Here is a 7,798-nt window from a genome sequence, read left to right as displayed (position 1 = left end):
CAGCCTTCTCCGACGGCATGCGCGATGTCAAGATGAAGGAGGAGCTGGCAATGCATGAAGACCTGTGCACTTCTTTGGAGCTGTTCAACTTGGCAACCAAGTGCGCCAGGGCTGAGGAAGGGCGTCTCTCCCTCCTCGAGCTGCCTACCGCGGACCCGGAAGAAAAGAAGCCCAAGTCCAAGGATGTGAAGCGCAAGGGGGCTGCCGTGCTCGCGGCAGAACCAGACACCAAGCCGGGCAGAGATCATCCCGAGCCTTCCAAGGGCAGCCGGTACTGCGTGTACCACGACCTCCACACCCACAACACCAACGAATGTCAAGAGCTCCGAGCCATGCGAGAAGGAAGGATCGGCCGTCGCCCCGACCGCGGTGACCGGGGCTACGGTCGAGGAGGAGGAAGGAACACAGGACGCTGGGAAGACCGTGGCCCGCGCCAAGGGTGGCGCGATCAACCTCACGAGGATCACTGGCAAGACTCGCCTCGCGAGGGAGACTGGAGGGGTCGGCCTCGCGAGGATCGCCCGCAAGGCAACGCAGGCCTCCCTCCGCTGCCGCTGCAACCAAGGAGAAATGAGGACCGCCACCAGGACGAGGAGGCTGGGGGCTTCCAGGAGCCGCGCTCGATCGCCTGCATCCTGGGCGGGGCTCAAGCCCCAGCCTCTCAATGCATCTTCAAGCAGTTCGCCTGCGAAGTGAATGCAGTCCTCCCCAAGCTCGAAGCCACGCGCCCTCTCAGGTGGTCGGCATGCGCCATCACGTTCAGCTCGGGAGATCAGCTCAAGTGTGCGGCTACCGCCGGAGTCCTCCCGATGCTCTGTTCCCCAATCATCAGCAACCTGGTGGTCACCAGGACCCTCATCGATGGCGGGGCAGGGCTCAACGTCCTGTCCATGGAAAGATTCAACAATCTCCAAGTGCCCTATAGCCAGCTTCAGCCAACCAAGCCTTTCTCCAGAGTCACCGACGGCTCCACGGTCCCGATCGGGCAGGTCCGCCTCCCTGTCACCTTCGGGGCACGCGACAACTACCGCACCGAGCTCATCGACTTCGACGTCGCTCACATTCGCCTGCCGTACAACGCCATCCTCGGGTACCCAGCGCTGGCCAAGTTCATGGCCGTAACCCACCACGGCTACAACATCCTCAAGATGCCAGGAAGTGGCGGAGTCATCACGGTGCCCTGTGAAGAGAAGGATGCGGTGTGTTCCCTGGAACGAGCCTTTCAGGCGGCGTCACTAGAAGACCCGGATCGCGGAAGCAGGAGGCTTCCCGAGACCGCCCCCAAGAAGAAGAAGACATCGTCTGGCCTGGCTCCTCAGGAGGCAGGCCCCTCTGGGCCCGTGCCTGCCCAGGGGGAACCTCCTTCCATCGCATAGGACAGCGCGCCCAGCGCCCTCCTTAGACAGGGCTCAGGGGCTCTCCCCTGGAGGGCCACCGACCTGGCTAGGGTCACGAGGGAGGCGCTTGGGCACCACATGGAGGCGTGTTTCGAAGCATGTTTCCCTCAAGAAGGAGTAAGGCAAGGAGAGCCAGACCCCAGGAGTTCGTCAGCAAGGCCATTCAGGAGCTACAGGAGTCAAGAGTCATGAAAGGCGGCCGCCGTCTACCAGCAGTGGCTCCCCATCTAGGCGAGGATGGTGGGCTGCGCGTCTGCATCGACATATCAGGGCTCAACCGAGTTGCCTCTCTGGAGCGCCTCTGGCCCTCGCGAGTGAGGCGCTGTGGAGGTCCACCCCACAGCTACGTTCGCATGCCTTACGGCTTGCCGAACGCGGCTGCCATGTACCAGCGCCTCATGAGGGGCATCATGGAGGCACAAGAGGCCAGGCGTTCCGCAGCCCTGGCGGAGCTGGAGATGGTCCGCGGGGAGCCGCCAGCACCTCCGGAGCCTCCTGAGGCCCCCGGGCCTGGGGGCTCGTGAGGATTGGCTTCCGCAGCCCACCGAGTCTGCTACACCAACACCCCTTCGTCCTCATCGTCATCATGTGACATCTTTCAAGTTTCACTTCTAGCTGGGAGCGCCCCCCAGGGCTGCATTATTCCCAGGCCGCATGGGTCCATCCCTGTGGCATGTATCCCTTTTATTTCATGTTGCTAGCTTACCTTATTGGGGGCACCCCTCGGGCTGCATGATCCCCAAGTCGCTCAGGCCTGACCCAATGATGTCCGCCTTCCCAGCATCTATTTGAACGAATCCACTCCTTCGTGGCTAATGTGTTTTACCTAGTTGCCTGCTCAGCTGACGCCAACTAACGGAGCTGCTCCCAATGGCACGAAGCTTGCGCATGGGTCTATCCCTGCAACGCCGACAAACCTGAATGGCTGAGCTCTGGCCGCGGCAGCCCCGCATAGTGTCACCTCGTCAAGCCTTCAGTGCCTCATTACCCCTCGGAAGCAACCAACGGCTGACTGTCAATTGTCATGGCAACCCCTCGTTTTCTTTTCTATGATGGGTCTACAGGATCTCTTAAACAAGCTGCGTCAGGCGAGGCCCTGGCGGTGTCTCCTCCACTCTCATCCGCGTGAACCGCTTGCACGTTAAAGGGGGGGTGCCTGAGCATCGGGACTCAGGGCTCCTACTGGCTCTCCAGCCCTCACCCTCTGGTCTTGTCCACGGCATCGCGACCTGGCATACCAGCGACGGCTGAGACTCGCTCGGGGGCCCGGACCCGAGGACGTAGAGCAGAAAGGGGAACAAAGGCGAGAGGGGAGAGACACCCGAGGACCTCACCGAGCACCCTCGCGTCTGCCGATGCACGGACCCGGTGACACGCCAGAGAGCGGCCCCTAATTCTCGAGATAAGTCATCACCCGGAAGTGCCAGCTATCGTGGCACCATCCCCGCACCTAATGCTATCCCGTGTTAGTGACGCCGCTCTCCTTTCTCACCAAATGATGGCTGCTTGGGCGCCAAAGGGGACCTCCTAAGCATCGCGACTCAGGGGCTCTTACCGGACTCCGGGTCGCTCAACTCCTGGCCTTGACCACGGTATCGCGACCTGGCATACCAGCGACGGCTGAAGCCGCCTTGGGACTGGGACCTGTCGGCGCAGAGCACCAAGCCCTCGTGAGGTTCAAAAGGGAGGACTGAGCTGAGATGGAATGAGCAACTCGCACAATTCTACGACAAGGGTTATATTAACAAAACAGGATCACAGGCACCTTACAAGCCCCCACGGGACGCGTTTTTGATTCCTCGCAGGGAACAGATCCTAAAGGGACACTAACTACGCGCGCCCCAGCAGAAGACGCCATCATCAACAGTGGGCCGTCAAGCACCGGCGCCAACCCCATCCAGATCAGAGTCGGTGGCGGCCTGACGAGCCCACCTTGCTCCAGGAGCGGAGCCGGCTTGGGGGCTCGTAGCTATCGTCGCTCGTCTCTGGAGTCGCAAAGAGCTCGCCAGAGTCGCTGGAACCTCCTCTGCCTCCTCCGCCTGAGGAGCCGCCGAGGGAGCGGGCGGCTGGCCCAGTCCTCGCCGCAGCAGGGCCCCGGCCACCTCTCCCAGGGCAGCACTCCAGCCGGCGCCCGCTCGCATCGAAGACCTTAAAGAGCATCACCGAAGCACTGTCGTAATCCAAGTGGATCGCGAAGACGCCCCTTGTCCTGCAAACCCAGGCGATCTCTCTCCAGCCCCGAGTCATGAAGACCTCGCCCGGGGCAACGACCGCGACCTCTGCCTCGGTCGCGAGGGTGCTGCAGCCGGCGTGCTGCAGCCAGAGCTCCAGGGGCTCCCCCTGCGGGATGATGGAGGCGAAGAAGGGAGGAAGGCGAATCCAAGACTGAAGAGGAATGGCGACGTGGAGCACGAACTCTCGGGAGGAGCCCTCGGCGTGGACCCCAGGGGGGACGACCCAAACCTTCATGACCCGTCGGCGCTGACGGCGGCGCCGCTCGTGGCGGTCAGCATCAGCTCCTTCAGGGCCCTCGACGTGGGCGTACAATGGAAGAAGGAACCCTGGCAGCGCCCGCTTGCACCAAGGCCTCGACACCACCTGAAGGGCCCCCTCGTCCGGGCCACGGGGGACGAGCCGTTTCTTCGGCGGGAGTGGGTCTGGTTCCTCTCGGGGAGCCTTTCCCTTCTCTGCCATCGAGAACCGGCGGATCGGAGCCATCGCAGCAAGACGGAGCAAGGATCGAGAAGAAGGAGAAGCAAGAAGGGATGGACTGGAAGGCCGCACGCCGTTCCGTACTTATAGCCGGCGAAGGCCAACCGCCGACCTCCACGATCGCAGGTAATCATGACCCGCTTTGCATGCAGGGACTTGTCCAATCCGTGCAGTTGCCGAGGCGCCATGGGGAAGTGGAGACGGCCACGTCCAGTCAACCGCCACACGGCGCCCAAGGCCGCAGGCTGTTAGGGCCCGCAACACTTCGCTCTTGCCCTTCCGCCTCCCTGCACGACCAAGTCCGGGCGCGCCTTGGGCCCGAGGGCTACTATCGGCATTCTGGGAATGGGGGTCCCCAGACTTGCCTACCTGCGGCGTGGCTCAAGGGGGGGCAGCACGGCCCATCTATATCAACACAGACCCAAGACCCTCATGAGGGGCCAAGTCTCGCGGGGCGGACGACACGGAGCTTCCTCAGGCGCAGCCTCATCAGGCTGGCTCGCGAGGAGGCGGAGAGATCAAGGCGGGGTACCTCACGAGGTGCCCATGACGCAAGCCATGACGACCAAGGGTGCCAAGCGGGTGCCAGCCCGCGCAGTGTCCTCCTTTACTCTTTGGTGCAAAGGGGGCAAACGCAGCCGCGGAGTACCGAGGCATCAGGCAAAGGTTGCCATTTCGGTGCAACGAGACCAGGGCCAGGAAGACTGCAAGACGGAGGTCATCATGGATCCCAGGACGGCGTCACCACCAGAGCTTTGTGCAGGCGAAGACTACTTTTGTCAGGGTAGCGAGTACTAGCTGTCCCCCTTCAAATTAGCCCGCCGTTGTTGGCTCCCTTCCCGCTCGATATTTGGGAAGAGGACCAGGGCCTCTATAAATAGGACCAGCCACCCACAGAAGAAAGAGAATGGGGGTTCAGAAAGGTTAAGAGGAGAGGTTCGATAGGAGGTTGAATCGGAGAAAGACAATCAGAGAGAGAGAGAGAAGGGTGGCTGAACTCCTCCCAGCAGTTCATCGCCCCAGCCAAGAACAGACCCTCGCGAGGCTGTTCTCCCTTGTATCATTCATCATCATCAGCCCAAGAGGCAATCCACCACACCACACACTGGAGTAGGGTATTACACCACAACGGTGGCCTGAACCAGTATAAACCCTGTGTCTCTTGTGTTGTTCTTTCCATAGCTTAAATCTTAGCGAGGCGGAGGGGTGCAGGTAGGTAGGAAGCGAAATCTCTATGCGCACCCCAGTGTTCGAACCTCAAGGGTCTGCCGGAACCCGAAATCCGACAGTTAACCCCAGTCCTACTATTTATGTCGTCTCCTACAGGCACTCATTACATAAATCTAACTACTAGTTGTCTTCCATGCATGCCAGATATAATTGCACACACTGATATATCCACAAGAACCTCATGGAGCAATGTAAAGGCCAATAAACTTGATGTCAATGATACCCAATATGATGGAACATGTAAAGGCAGTTCTTCAGAAGACTTGCAGAAAGATGATGAATCCTCTTCACCCCACAAGGTCCTTGCTCTAACTTGGCCTGTGATATGGGTACAACATGCATATAATGTCCTGCAGTGTATCTACTCTGTTACAATGACATGTGCTTAGCATGCTGACCATGCATGTAAATATGTCATGCCTTCCTGTTTTTTAGTACCTATTCCATTCATGATAACATGTTTTCAAATTTAAGTACTGTCATTCTACTCTATCGCAATGCCATCTGCTTAATTTGGACATCATGCTTCTGAATATCTTATGCATTGTTATTCATCAGTATGTACTTCATCTGTCTACCATACCATGTTTTTTTACATTGAAGTGATGTTCTAGTGCTCTGTTGCAATGCCATCTTATTTTCCCAATCATACACGGGTATGTTGCCTTACTTATTTCTGTATGTATTCCGCTAGCATACAGTTTTACATTCAACTAGTGTTTTTTTTGCTGTGTTGTCCTGTCGTATCCCTAGCTCTTATAGCATACTCCCTCCGTCCGGATTACATGTTGCCGAAATGGATAAAAAAGGATGTATCTAGAACTGAAATACGCCTAGACCCATCCATTTTTTTCCGGATGGAGGGAATACATGTCAATATGTCATGCCTTTCTATTCTTCAGTACCTATTCCATCTCTCTGCTGCCGCATGTTTTATAATTAAAGCACCATTCTTCTATACAAGGCATGCAAGGGGAAGACGGCTATGTTAGAATCTGAAGGGTTACAAACAAGGCCTTTGCAAAAGAGCCAAACGCCAGGATACAATAAACCAACTCCAGTTTTTAAAGATACTGCTCCAGCACAGAGAAACCCAAATCCTACTGATAATAAGTAGATTCCAGTCGCCAAAGAACTAGTCCGCTCCAGTCCAGCAAAAATATATCAACTCAACTCTAAGAAGCGTGTGCGTATCCTTGCATCATGAAATTTTATAGCATGCTGATCATATTTTCTACATGTTTCTTACCCATCTCTCTTTTAGAAAATAAGCTTAACAGATAGAAGAATTTCTGCACTAGTATCATCTATGAGCAAAGATTCTTACATGAATTCTCTGTACTCCAATGTAGATGTAAGTACCTGCTGTATATCACTATATTTTTACATCAACATGTATTTTGTTAATCGGCGTGAATCCAACCTTTATCTGATCTAAATTTAGTTGTAGCAAAATGTATGATTAAAGGCCACAATGTTGATTTTTGTAAGGAAAACTGACTGGTAGTTCTGCATCCTGAGCGGCATGAGTGTACTATCTCATATCAATGGGTTTGATTACTTTGGTTCTGCAGTGGGTTTTCAGTGTTTTTTAATGTGTTATCCTGTCGTATCCCTAGCTCTTACGTCATACTCCCTCCGCCCGGATTACATGTCGCAGAAATGGATAAAACTGGATGTATCTAGAACTAAAATACGCCTAGACCCATCCATTTATTTCTAGATGGAGGGAATACATGTCAATATGTCATGCCTTTCTATTCTTCAGTGCCTATTCCATCTCTGCTATAGCATGTTTTATAATTGAAGCACCATTCTTCTATATAAGGCATGCAAGGGGAAGATGGCTATGTTAGAATATGAAGGGTTACAAACCAGGTCTTTGAAAAAGATCCAAACGCCAGGAGATAATAAACCGACTCCATTTTTCATAGATACTGCTCCAGCACAGAGAAACCCGACTCCCACTGATAATAAGCAGATTCCAGTGGCCAAAGAACTAGTCCGCTCTAGTGCAGCAAAAATATGTCAACTCAACTCTAAGAAGCGTGTGCGTATCCTTGCATCATGAAATTTTATAGCATTTTGATCATATTTTCTACATGTTTCTTACCCGTCTCTCTTTTAGAAAATAAGGTTAAACGATACAAGACTTCCTCCACTGGGATCGTATTCGAGGAAAATATCTTGCGGGAATTCTCTGTGCTCCATGCTGATGTAAGTACCTGTTGTATATCACTATATTTTTAGATCAGCATGTATTTTGTTAATCGACCTGAATCTAACCTTTATCTAATCTAAAATTAGTTGTAGCAAAATGTTAAAGGCGCCAATGTTGATTTTTGTAAGGAAAACTGCCTGGTAGTTTTGCATACTGAGCTGCATGAATGTGCTATCTCATATCACGCACATTACTGAATTGTAGTGCTTCTCTGGTTGCCCATTCATTCATTGTGTCA

This window comes from Triticum aestivum, chromosome 4A (genome assembly GCF_018294505.1).
Source record: "Triticum aestivum cultivar Chinese Spring chromosome 4A, IWGSC CS RefSeq v2.1, whole genome shotgun sequence".
NCBI classification, from domain to species: Eukaryota; Viridiplantae; Streptophyta; class Magnoliopsida; order Poales; family Poaceae; genus Triticum; species Triticum aestivum.
The sequence above is the reverse complement of the archived record's forward strand: the minus strand, read 5'-3'. Positions refer to the sequence as shown.